Source organism: Podarcis liolepis (assembly GCF_965112155.1).
Source record: "Podarcis liolepis genome assembly, chromosome: 2".
Classification (NCBI taxonomy): domain Eukaryota; kingdom Metazoa; phylum Chordata; class Lepidosauria; order Squamata; family Lacertidae; genus Podarcis; species Podarcis liolepis.
This window is the reverse complement of record NC_139555.1, coordinates 25,382,628-25,396,560: the sequence shown is the minus strand read 5'-3', so window position 1 is coordinate 25,396,560 and position 13,933 is coordinate 25,382,628. Positions and strand designations below refer to the sequence as shown.

Here is a 13,933-nt window from a genome sequence, read left to right as displayed (position 1 = left end):
CTACAATTGATCACATGTAGGCAATAAACGGAAGCTGTCTGTGGCTCAGTTCATGAAAGTAATCAGAGCCACCCCACATTATGAACTTAGTCTCTTTGCTGCTTCTGCCTCACGCTTAAATGTGCAGTCCTAGCTAGTGCTGATGCAAAGACTTCATCAGAAACGTTCGGGAGTCTTACCTACATATATACTTATATCATTAATTAAGATCTCACTAGGTAGGAAAAGGGGGTGTGGGTGGCGCTGTGGGTTAAACCACAGAGCCTAGGGCTTGCCAACCAGAAGGTCAGCGGTTCGAATACCCGCGATGGGGTGAGCTCCCGTTGCTCGGTCCCTGCTCCTGCCCACCTAGCAGTTCGAAAGCCCGTCAAAGTGCAAGTAGATAAATAGGTAAGGTAAACGACGCTTCCATGCACTGCTCTGCTTTGCCAGAAGCAGCTTAGTCATGCTGGCCACATGACCCAGAAGCTGTACACCGGCTACCTCGGCCAATAAAGTGAGATGAGCGCCGCAACCCCAGAGTCGTCGGTGACTGGACCTAACAGTCAGGGGGCCCTTTACCTTTAGGTGGGAGAAATTGACTGCTGAATTTACATAATAACAGTGAGAAGGCATAGCTCCCCTTTCTATGTCCTCAAAGTGAAGGATCACCTCTAGAATGACTGAATATTTTATTTAGTTTTATAGAAACCATATTGAAACATGGCTTGTAGGTTTTGTTTGGCAACCTGGATCAGATACCACTGGCAGATTTGAAAAGGCTATGTTCTTCAGAAACGGAGTACGTCAAGAGTATCAAGTGGTCTATCGCCATGGAAGGACTAAGTAGAGAACACAAGGAGCTCTTGTAGCACTTGAATATCTCTGCTTCAGAAGACAACTGTCGTGTTTATTGGAGTTTGCACTCTGTGCAGGAAGCACAGATAAGAGAAAACAATTTGGAAAAGGGCCAGCAATGTTATAAGAAGTGAAAAACAAGCTGCAGGCGGTGACGTCACAAAGCATCCTGAGGAAAGCAGAAAAGGGGGGATCTTTGCTTCCAACAAATACTAAATGGATGAAGTTATCTTGCAACTCATTGTTAGCAAACATTCCTTAAGGGAACAGGCATCTCTATGCTTCTTTGCAAGCCAACCTGCAAAGTGCATCAGCACAAGTGTCAACAAGTGAGCAACAGGTTGACGTTATTAGGACCCATTATGTCCCAATGACAGCCGCTGAAACTTTGGGTGTTTTTCAAACCAGGAACTCGGATCTCTTTGTTCTTACCCATCAAAATCTATTATGAGGGCATTCTTCCAATCACACACCCTGAACTGTTTATGAATTCTTCACTAACTTCCAAGTACACTTCCCATTCAATAAAAAAGAAAAAAATGGCCATTGTCTAGCTCACTGGTACTTTTTCTTAATGGCAGAATGAGTCAAAGGAAAGAGCAAAGATTCCTGGGCAAGGATGGAGCTGTATTGCCCACAAAAGGGGTGGGCAGGGGATGCTTGCTCTAGAGACATGGAAAAACCAATAAGCCAGCTGTAAAAGAAGGCAAAAAGGCTTAATTGTCTCAATGAGACTTGTTACAAGTTGAAAGTATCTTTATTTGATGATTAGACCAATGGCTTATTCAAAACCTAATAAGATGTTAGTTAATTTAACTTTATTATTTGTCCTTTGCTTTGACCTGACCTGGATGTACTGTACTGCAAAACTAAGGTTTGGTGTATAACTTCGGCCAGCATAAGTTGTAGTAGGGAGTTGTAGTTGAGCAAAATATGAAGGGCCACAGATTCCTCCCCCTCCCATGTAAAGATTAATCATCTCTCAGTACAAAGAGTTCAGGCCATGGCACATTATGTACTCTAGTGATATTCTATGGTCTGCTATTGATGTTTGAGGGGGTCTTGCATGCCAGAGAGGTCTGACTATATCCCACCTGCAATTGGCTATAATGCAGAGGCTCAGTCCCCAAAGTCCCCATTTAGGGCAAGCTGTGGGGCTGTTTTTGCCCACAAAAACAGCTTTTTGCCATTGACCCTACAATTCAGCTTTCATAAACATTGGTTGGAGTCCATTGTCCTCATGCATAACTCCAGCTATTAGGTATTCTGGCTTGACTTAAAACCAAGTCCGAAAGCAGTCATTCATTATAAATTATTTTACCAAACACTTTGCGTCCCATTAAGAATTGCCACCCTTACAGAAATAGCATTGTCCCATCAGGAGAGACTCTATAAATCACCGGCAGCTGCTCTGGCACTGCTATTTTTCATAGTAATTAAAATACTTAGAGCTGTTGCAACACCTGTACAACCGCATTCCACAAGTTGCTCAAAAGGTTCCAATTCCATTTTGGATTATTGCTATGGAAACTGCGCCACCCTTTTGCTCCCACATAAATAAAATGAGAGACAGTCCAAATATTGCATTGAAAAGAACATTTATTCATGAACTGTCTGGAGTGAAGGAATGAATAGAGAACAGCTGCCTCGTACCCTTTCCTCTAACACACACAAAATATGGAGGACCCTCTCACATTAACCTAAAGTCTAAAACAAACAGGCAGAATACTGTTTTCATACTTTGATCTGTGAAACAACTTATCATGGAATAAATGGATAGCCAATCAGAAAGCTTGGCTTTGAAAAGAACTAATTGAGATTCATGAAACTGCAGAAAAATCAGTCTGGTTTTCATCGAGAGCAAAAAGCAGCAGAATGAAGCTGAAGTGTTGCCCAGGTGTGAAAGGAACTGAATAGTTTCTCCATTATAGGCACCATGAAAGTCAAGATGATTTAATGCATGGTGCCTTGTAGCAACTAGAGAAACCATCAGATGTTTGAAATAAAAATATAATTAAACAACCAGTACAGGCCAGCCTAGTAGAGGTCCTAGTGTTGATTTTCTGATGTCAAAATTCAAAGTGGGACAAAATAAGAGCACTGTAAAATTTTATGTGTGTTTATTTCTATCATGTAGGCCTGATGCAATTGCTTAAACACCACAATCAATTTGCCACAGGACCATTTTTGTTTGTCTGTTGTTGTTTTTTCATTTGGCTAAAAGAGCTACCGTTCTAGAATTTACAACTAATAAATGCCTTTCTTTCTATTGACTTGTATACACTTTATGAATATTCACAAGAAATTACTGTGTTGGTCACCAGACAAACAAGGACATTTAGAACATGACATGAGAAAAGTCAAGAAGAGAGGAAGATGTTGAATAAAGAGTGTTTAAACCCATGCACAGCATTGTGCAAAACAGGTGGAAATACTCTCCACAATTTGCGTGTCGAGGTCCCCCAAGCCACTCCTAAAAAATTCACAATTCACACATAATTTTTGTTTAAGGTTTTTGGCATAATTTTGGCCACAACTTTATTAAAAAAACATAAATGTGAGTGGTTGCTTAGGCATTGGTTGTGACTATCTATCCCCATGCCCAGGGACAGAACTGATTTCCGAATTCCAGCGAAAGCCAGTAAGGGAAAACAATATTGGGGAGAGCATGGAGCCGGGCACCAGACCCTCATCCCCCCCCCCCCGCATGTTCCTGGGGGCTGGCACGGCCCTAAGCCCCATTCAGGGGTATGGACAAAAGAATGACAAGCCCCTGAATTCCTTTAACAGAATTCCCTTTCCACAGCAGCATTGGAGGGGCAGGCACCGCCAATCCTTACCCCTCCACCAACCAATTTTTTAACCAATGCCTAACCGCAACCTTACAAGTTGTGACGATTTGCTACGCAGTAGGCAAAAACCAAATGGCACCAGCCAATCAGCCAAATGAACAAAATTCCTACCAGGCCCCTGCCCCAAAAGCAGACGACCCCATGACAGGCATAGCAAGGTCAACGCAATAGCCCTAGATTAGGGAGGGTGGGCGGGTGAGCCAATGCACACAGCAAAAGAGCCCAGTCTGTGCTGCATGACTTGATTTTATAACCTTTGGTCTGTCCTCCTAAATGGCAACACCAAAATTTGCCCAGTAACCCAACCGCCCAATCACTCCAGATGGTCATCCATACTAACCCGCCCGGCAACAGAGGGGTGGCCTGTCAGACCCCACGATACCAGTAGCTACAGCAGCAAGCAGGTTTTGCGTGTCCGATAGTTCACAACTATATCTAAAACCGGTAAGCATTCAAAATATACTTTATGAGAGGTGTGTATATGTTGTACTTCTGCTCAACAGCTGAGAAAAGTTAAACAGCACTGGATACAAACTAAGCGCTCAGTGCTATTTTTTACTAATCTAATTTAAACTGTTTGTTCACACAACAGCCAATTCACCCTACAACCTGAAAAGGAAAACTCAATTTCTCAACAATATAAGGTGCATATGTTTCTGTAGCATAGGTCTGATGCAATAACTAAATGCCACAATAAATGTGTTCATCTTTAAAGTGCCACATTAACTTTTTTTAAAAAAAACAACAACACCCAGACTAAAATGGCTGCCCCTTTTGCATTTGCCATTCATGAATGCCTATCCTATTTATCTATTTGCAAATTACATTGATTCATTTTGCAAAAATCACAGCCTAGGCTGTTTACATCTTTTAAGCTTCCTCTTTCTAATGGCACGCTGTGTAAATGTCTTCAGGAAATATAGAGAAAGTACAGCCTTTCCAGATTCCCGAGAAACGTTTCATTTGCAAAGGGTAAGTATTTAACACTGTGACACAAATTCAAACAGCTTTAATGCCACATTCACTGTATTTACAGAAACAATAAAATAATTAAGAAGAGAAACTGAATGTTACCTGCTGCAGCACGCATATGGGAATTCATAGCCCTGGTCTCTGGCATGACAAACAAACTGATTTTTCCCCCTTGTATTTTGCTAGTAGGTACAATCCCTCCCTCTTTCATATTGTTAAACAAACATCACATGCCTGGAAACACTCTGAAAGTATTCATGTAAAAATGATCTGTTCAAGCAGTAGACTTGAAGATCACCAGTGTGGTCAGCAGGTGAACCCTACAGCTGGGTTCAGATACCTGATGAGTGATAGCCTTGAAGCAGTTAGCCTAATTTTCCCTTCCGCACAATGGAAATAATAACAACAACCTCCGGAGCAAGGAAAATGATAAAGAGACCTAGGCCACCTTAAAAACGTGCAACTCCATTGGAGCGCAGACTCAGTTTTATTCACTGCTGCAGTTCAGGTAGCTGAAAGGAAGAAGATACATCACCCACTTGCTTAAGTGAAATGCTGCTACATAAAAACAAGAAGGAAAGCTGGTGACGCAAGTTTCAGAACAAGGAAACTATATCATGAAAAAGGTCAGATTACTGTTTAGAGGCACTTTGCATAAGCCAGAGCCCAGAAGTCAGTCCTCCCCCGCCCCCACCGTGCTCTGCTGCCAGTGTCTATAGCACATGGAATAATAATAGATTAACCTTCTGACTTTTCTCTGATGAATAGAGGGACATTCTATTCAATAATAATAATAATAATAGGTTGCCCCAGCCACTCTGGGTGGCTTCCAACATATCTGAAAACATAATTAAACATTAAAAAACTTCTCTAGACAGAGCTGCCTTCAGATGTCTTCTAAAGGTTGTACAGTCATACCTCATGTTACGTTTGCTTCAGGTTGCGCATTTTCAGGTTGCGTCCCACGGTGACCCGGAAGTACCAGAAGGGGTTACTTCCAGGTTTTGCCGCTTGTGCAGATGCGCAAAATGATGTCACACGCATGCGCAGAAGTGGCAAATCGCAACCCGCACACGCGCAGACACAGATTGCGTTCTGCTCATGTTGCGAACGGGCATCCGGAATGGATCCCATTCACAACCAGAGGTACCACTGTATAGTTATTTATTTCCTTGTTTCAGGGATCACATAACACTATACCCTCCAACATTTCTCCGATGAAAATAGGGACTTCTTAAGGAAAAGCGGGACAGTCCAGGATCAAATCAGAAACCAAGATGGCTTCTGTAAATCTGGGACAGTCCCCAGAAAATGGGGGCACTTGGAGGATCTCCCACTTGTAGTGGAAATGCATCACCTCCCCATAGAGCCTCTAGTCATGTCAAGCAGCAGCCATTTGACATTGTTATAACCAAAGGTTAGGGGTACAAAATGGAGGGAGGTCTGGCATGTGCTCCTCTGGGGTGAGCACTGACCTGGTGGGTCGACAGGGCTCTAGTCAAGTTCACATACCCAAGGGTTGTGTGGCAAGGAGGATGGATTCTTCCCAGTCCTTTGTTGCAGAGCCACAGGATGAGCTTGTAAATGTGCCCAGAAGTTGGGAGAGAGCTGATCCCTCTTGCCTTAGGAAACTTCACTGCCTGTGCTCTCTTTTTATTCGGTTAATTGGGCTGATCTATTGCTTGCAACTTTCCTATTCTATTCTATTTTGAATAAATAGAATCTATTCACCACAGTATGGTTCTCTACGGGTGTGCTGGCAAGACAACCACGAATCTGAACTATTCGTCTGTCGCGGTTCAGATCCGCTCACAGCTTTTCTTTTTTTTTTTTTGCAATTAAATTTTTATTCAGTTTTTCTTTTACTTATATTAGTTACAACATAATTACATATTTACACTTTTTGAGCCTCCACCAGCACCTCCCACAATCATCCATTGTTCTTATTTCGTCGCATTTTCCTATATAGTATTGCTAGCTTACTATTAGTTTATACCTCTCTAATTCTGTCTTGCAATATTCCTTACAGTATTACAAAGTCTCTTTAAACCCCACTAGCGTTATTTGTTGATCACATATAGTTTCCAGATATGCCGCAAACTTCCCCCAGTCCTCAATGAATTTTTGATCCTTTTGATATCTTATTCTTCCAGTCAATTTGTCTAATTCGGCGTAATCTATAAGTTTCATCCTCCATTCACTCAGAGTCGGCATTTCCTCCTGTCTCCACCTCTGGGCCATCAGTATTCTTGCCGCTGTCACAGCATATTGGAACAATTTGTAATCCCGTCTTTTTATCTCTCTTCCTGTTATACCTAATAGGAAGGACTCTGGCCTCTTAACAAACGAATATTTAAACATCTTTTTCAATTCACAATAGATCGATTCCCAGAAGCCCCTCACCTTCCTACAATCCCACCACATATGGAACAGAGTTCCCTCTTTTTCTTTGCATTTCCAGCACTTATTGCATGTCTTATACATTTTTGACAATTTTACCGGTGTGATATACCACCTGTACACCATCTTCATTATATTTTCCTTCAGTGCTGTACATGCAGTAAATTTCATATTTTCGTTCCATACCTTTTCCCAATCCTCTAATTGTATGCTGTAACCAAAATCTCTGGCCCACTTGATCATGACCGACTTGATTTCCTCGTCCTTTGTTTGCCATTCCAAAAGAATTTTGTACATTTTCGAAATTATCTTAACATCATTATCAATTATATCTGATTGGAATTTAGACGCTTTTTCTATATATCCCCTTTCTTTGAGATCTTTGTTGAACATAGCATTTGCCTGGAAATAGTGTAGCCAGTCATAGACCTGATCCTTCACTTGTTCATATGGCTTAAATTTCCATTTCTCCCCCACTTTCACTACCAATTCACCGTAAGTTATCCAATTTGATCTCATATTCGTTTTTTTAACCGACATTACCTCTAGTGGTGACAACCAGTGCGGAGTTTTAAATTCCAAAATATTTTTGTACCTATCCCAAACCTCTATTATAGAGCCCCTGATGACATGATTGGTAAAACTTTGGTGGATTTTCATCTTCTCCCGCCACAAATAGGCGTGCCATCCTGATCTATTATCATGGCCCTCTAGATCTAACAATTCATTATTATTTAGTTTTATCCACTCCTTTAACCAGCAAAGACAGGACGCCTCGTAATAGAGTTTTAGATCTGGCAGGGCAAAACCGCCTCTTTCCTTAGCGTCTGTCAACAACTTAAATTGTATCCTTGGCTTCTTGCCCTGCCAGATATATCTCGAGAGCGTTCTTTGCCACTCTTTAAATACACTTGTTCCCCTAATTATGGGAATCATCTGAAACAGAAATATCATCTTTGGGAGCACACACATTTTGATCGCTGATATTCTGCCCCAAAAGGACAGTTTCATTCTACCCCAGGCTTCCAGGTCTTTCTTTATGCCGTTCCATACCGGAGTATAATTGTTCTGATATAGGTCAATATTTTTAGGGGTCAACCATATTCCCAAATACTTTACTTTTTTGACCACATCAATTCCTGACTCTCGTTGCAGTTCATCCACTAGGGTCTGATCTATATTCTTAACCATTATTTTTGTTTTTTTCTTATTTAGCGTAAATCCAGCCATTTTGCCAAACTGTTCTATTTCCTTCAATATCTCATTTAAGCTATTTTTTGGTTCTTCAATTGTTATTACTATGTCGTCAGCAAAGGCTTTGATCTTATATTCATTTTTGCCGACTGTCACCCCCTTTATTTTATCGTTGTTCCTTATTGAACCCAGAAGGACTTCCAGGACTATTATAAATAGTAACGGCGAAAGGGGGCACCCCTGTCTAGTACCTTTCAATATCTTAAACTCTTCAGTATATACATTATTCACAATCAATTTAGCTCTCTGTTCCGAGTAGATTGCCCTTATTCCGTTGTAAAATTCCTTCCCCACTTCCATCATTTCTAAATTTTTCAACATGAATTCCCACGATACATTATCGAAAGCCTTCTCTGCGTCCACAAACATTAATAAGGCTTGCTTCTCATTCCTCACAGACAGATATTCCAGAATATTTATTATGTTCCTAACATTGTCTCTCATCTGCCTGCCCGGAAGGAAGCCTGCCTGATCTACATGTATTAATTCTTGCAGTATCTTTTTTAATCTCCTTGCTAATATTCCAGCAAAAATCTTATAGTCTGTGTTCAACAGAGATATTGGCCTATAATTCTTTACTTGTGTCAAATCAGAATCTTGCTTTGGAATGAGTGTAATAAAGGCCTCTTTCCACGTTCCGGGGATATCTTGTTGTTGCAGTATGTTATTCATAACTTCCTTTATTGGTACTATTAGGACGTGCCTCAGTTCTTTATAGTAACTAGATGTTAGACCGTCTGGTCCTGGTGCCTTCCCTTTCTTCAGTTCTTTTATTGCTTCTATTATTTCCTCGTTTGCAATTGGAGTGTTCAGTCGGTCTTTCTTGTCTGTCGGGATCTTTTTCACTCCTTTTTCCTTTAAAAATCTTTCTATTTTCCTCGTGTTGTTTTTTTCTCTGTTGTTATATAGATGTTTATAAAAATCCAAAAATCCTTTCCTAATGGCTTTGGGATTTTCAACCTCTTCACCCTCTAAAATAATTTTGTTAATTGTGTTTTGTTCTTTCCTTTTCTTAATTTGCCACGCAAGCCATCTGCCGGATTTGTTAGCAAATTCGAAGTTTTTCTGTCGGAGCCTTTTGATATTCCATTCCACCTCTCTATTAATAATCATTGCAAATTGTGCCTGCAGGACTTTAATGTTCTCTTTTATTTTTGAGCTGTTTGGGTTCTTGATTAATTTTATTTCATTGTCCATTATTTGTTTTAAAATCTCCTTCTTCCCTTTCTCCCTGTTCTTATTCTTAATCGCATTCTGTTGAATAAAGAATCCTCTTATAACTGCTTTGCTAGCATCCCAAACCATACTCGTTTTTGTGCCTTTATTCATATTATCTATAAAATAGTCTGTCAATTTTTTCTTTGCCTCCTGAACAAGCTTCTGATCGTCTAAGAGATAGTCATTAAGTCGCCATCTGAATGATCTTTCTTCATATCCTTTAACCTCCATTTTTATAGGGCTGTGGTCTGATATTGTTTTTGGTTGTATCTCAATCTGTCGAATTCTTGGGGTTAGCTCATTGGAGACCCAAATTTGATCGATTCTTGATAAAGACTTATTTGGTTCGGAGTAGAACGTAAATTGCTTCTCTAGCGGATGTCGAAGTCTCCATATATCAATTAAATTAAAGTTTTTTATCATATTGAAAAAAGTCTTGGGCAGTTTTCCTTCTCTACTTACGTCTTTTTCTCTTAATCTATCAATTTCCAGCGAAACCACCCCATTCATATCCCCCATAAATATCATTTTTTGGTCCATATATTCAAACAACTTCTCTTCCAAATTTTTATAAAAGTCAGTTTTATTCCCATTAGGTGCATATATCCCAACAATTATTATTTTTTCTCCTTGCCATTTAATCTGTACTACAATTATTCTGCCTTCTTCATCTTTGAAAATTTGCTGCGCCTCAATGTTCTTTTTTACATATAATACAACCCCTCTCTTTTTCCCTTTATCGGAAGACACAAATTCATTCCCTAGTCTATTATTAATCAAAATTTTCCTGTGCTTTTTTGCCACGTGTGTTTCTTGGAGGCAGATAATATCAAGATTTTTCTTTTTTAGGCATTGTTCAATTTTGTTTCGTTTTTTCTTATCATTCATTCCGTTAACATTCCAGTTCCACAATTTTAGCGCCATCTTTTTTCAAATTAGGTGTTTATCTAATTGATTATAATCCGGTTTCTCCCTGTTCTTCTCCCTCCTCCTCTTCTTCCTCCTCCTCCTCCTCCTCCGGTTCTCTATCTTCCCTTTCCTTTTCCGCCCAATATCTCGTCTCCAATGGATCGACTCCTCCTACTGCTCCTCTTTCTTCTTCCTCCTCCACCATCAACTCCTTGTATCGCCTCTGAAATTTACTTATTTCCTCCGGGTTGATAAGTCTGTGTTTCTTACTTTTATAGGTAAATGAGATCCCTTGAGGGAACTCCCATTTGAATTCGATCTTGTTTTTCTTAAGAATTTGGACCAGTGGCTTATATGGGTCTCTTCGTTTCAGCAATCTTACTGGGATATCTTTAAAGATGATTATATAATTCCCATCAATATTTAGCCTTTTTTCTCTATTTTTTTGTAAAATTAGGCTTCTCATGTCTTTATCTTTAAAGGTAATCAGGCAGTCTCCCGGCATTTTCTTTATTCTAGTTGTTCTTGTTCTGATTCTAAATGCGTTTTGAACCGATCTTTCTACTTCTTCTTTTTGTATTGCCAACCATCGTGCTATTTCCATTATCAGTTTCTCTCTGATGTTTTCACCTTGTATTTCCGGGACTGCTCTCAACCTGAGATTCACCTCCCGTTGCCTCAATTCGTTCATCGCGATTGCGTCCCATACTTCTTCTTGTATTTTATTAACTTCCGATAATCCTACTTTTAGTTTTTCTTCCTCCCGTTTCACTTCCTTCATTTCTACTCTTGTTTTTTTCATTCCTTCTTCTAATGATTGTGTTCTTTTAGAAATGTCTTTAATTTGTCCTTTTAACTCTTTTACAGTTTCCTCAATCTTTTGGTCCATTTTCCCAATTCTCGTATCCACCTGTTCTATTCTTGTATTCACATGCTCCAATTTATCCTCCATATTCTTTTCACTCTGTCTAATTTCGGCAAACATTTTCAAAATTTCTGTCTTGAAGTCTGCATCTGGTTTAGATCCTCTCCTATCTCCTGGTGTCCCGCCCTCTCCGCCCTTCTTAGGTAAGTGGGACATCCTTCCAGTATAACCTTTAACAGTAGTTAGCACCCCCCTAGTATTGTTCAATTTTTTATCTGTTCCCACCTTATTCACTTACAACCTTCGTAATATAGTCCCCAGTCCCTAATTCCTCTAAATTTGAGTTAGAAATGTCAATATTATCAATATTAACAATATTAACCTTTTTGCCAAAGTAACCAAATTCCTCCCCCAAGTCGGGGAAGGGTAATTAATTTCGTCTGGGAGACTTCAGGAAAAGGGGGGGGGTGAAGAAGGGGGTAGGAAGGGAAGGAAATTTATACTCCAGTTAAATCACGGGAGAGTATAACCCCGTATAAAGAGGAAAACAGGAGTTCGCAGTTCCAATCACAGAGAAAAAAAAAAAAACAGGTAGGAACCAGTCCTCTGCTCCCAATTAGATAGTCCGTTTAAATTCCTTTGGATAGTCCGTTTAAATTCCTTTGAGCAAGTAAGGTGCTAGTTGCGCCCACAAAGTTTCTCAGAGAAAAGGGGAAAAAGAGGAGAGAGGGAGGCGAAAAGAGCAAAGAAGAAAAACAGAACAGAGACAAAAAGTCTTCTTGCCACAAATTAGGCTAGTCCCTTTAGATATCGTAGTTCCCAAATATAGTCCAGTTATACCGTAAAGGATTCTAGATAGATGTATATAACTAAGTAAAAGAGAGAAGGAAGGAGAGAGAAAAAGAGAAACGGGGGAGATTCCAGATTCAAAATTCAAATCCTCTTTCCCCAGTCCAAAATTGAAGAAAAAAAAAAGGTATAAGAGCCTTCTGCCCCAATTGGCTAATCCTTATAAGATTTGTAAGGTGGCTATGAATTCTTATTCAGTCCAGTCCTTAAGCAAAGGAGTCAGATGAAACACATATGATAGTTGAAACTGATTGAAAAAGGAAATGTAACCTGGCTGTAGTTACTCTTCTGGCCACTGGGTGGCGTACAAAAAAGGAAGAAAAAAAACGAAAAGGAAGGACGTAATATGGTGAAAATGAGGATTTCGACTAGTTGTCCAGCTCCTCAATTCTCTGATGCCATTTAAAGACCAGTACTTTGATTTAAGTCCAAATGGGTTACCTAAGGAGCACCCAAACGAAGATTTTTGCAGAGCAAGGCAAAGGCAGGAACGATTTTGCAGAGTAGGGCAAAGGCAGGAAGATTTTGCAGAGCAAGGCAAAGGCAGGAACGGAAATAGCCCGGAAAGCTAACCTTGAAATGGAGTCGAAAGTACTTCCTCTGTTACGCAGCCTCTTTTCTTTTTTTAAAAAGACAAAACAGAAAAAATGAAAAAGAAAGAAAAATATTGCAGTTGTTCTTTCAACTTCCTCTTTCAAAATTCCAAAAAGGACCTTAGAGTTCCAGCTCTTAACCCTCCGTTTCCCCCTTTTAGCTTGAGTTCTTCTTTCTCAGTCAAAAAGTTTGTTTTGTATCAAGTAATTTTTAACAGCTTGAGGGGGAAAAGAAACTGTAGCCGCTAGCGGCAGCACACTTTCGCTTTCAGCAACTTTGCTACCCCAATGCGCACAAATAGATTGGAGATAGTGCTAGTCTCGTAGATAAATATTAATCCGCCGGTGCTTTCCTTAATTTCCCTGGTTTGTCCTGGAATTGTTATAAGCCCGGGTTCCTTAGTTTCGAGAATTGTGAGCTCCCCCGGCAAGCTCGGGGCTTCGTTTTCCGGAGTTAGCTATGGCTTCCCCTTAGCCCGCTTCTCCTCCCCGCCGCTCTCTTCGCTCCGTGGAGTTACCTGGCGGCCGGGTGGTCTGCGTTTTGGCTCTCCGCGGGAACCTGAGTGTCCGAACACCCTCCGGACACTACTTCGGGGGGTCACTGCGCCCAAAGACCCCCTTAATCCTCCGAAAAACCCGGGATTCTCCGCCTGGAAGCAATCCCCGCTTGCGATGGCGTCGCTCACAACCGGAAGCTCCCGCTCACAGCTTTTCATCCTTCCTTCGTCCTCTGCCCTCCTCGTGAAACCAGAGTAAACTGTTTGCACAGCTTTTCATGGATGCCGTAAACCCACCAAATGGAACATTTTGTCCCTATAATCTCAGGTAATGCAGGATTCTTAAGGCATGCAAGAGAGGTTCATTGAGTGACAGCAACTGGACTAGATTCTGAAAATGTTGGAGCAAACTCAAGCTGCAGGGAGAAAGTGCAGAGGGATAGAAGAAGGGAAGGAAGAGGAGACGGGTCTCTGAAGTTTGTATTCCCCCTCAGTGGCCAGAAAACAGCTGCTTGCCCTCTCTTCTTTTTTCATATGTTGTATCCTGGCACAGTAGGATGAGCCTCCAGGCAGCTTCCTCCCTTTCTTCCCTTAGCCAGCTCCACTGCAGGCTCACATTAAAAAGCCATGTCAGAGACACGTGTCATGTAAATCCATATAATAAACTTTCCCACACATTTTGCTTAC

The 13,933-nt window shown here is 40.7% G+C and overlaps 1 protein-coding gene across 2 annotated transcripts in view; it reads right to left on the bottom strand.

Moving 5' to 3' along the window:
• KCNJ16 (potassium inwardly rectifying channel subfamily J member 16) overlaps positions 1-13,933 on the bottom strand; it is a 51,333-nt gene that overhangs the window by 23,949 nt on the left and 13,451 nt on the right. Inside the window, exon 1 of one of the 2 annotated variants that reach the window (XM_083490303.1) lies at positions 4,764-4,830. The exons of the other annotated variant lie outside the window; for it this stretch is intronic. The gene's annotated coding sequence lies outside the window, so the exon portion shown is untranslated. Of the gene's footprint in view, positions 1-4,763; positions 4,831-13,933 lie in introns of those variants that run through there. 2 annotated transcript variants of the gene reach the window in all.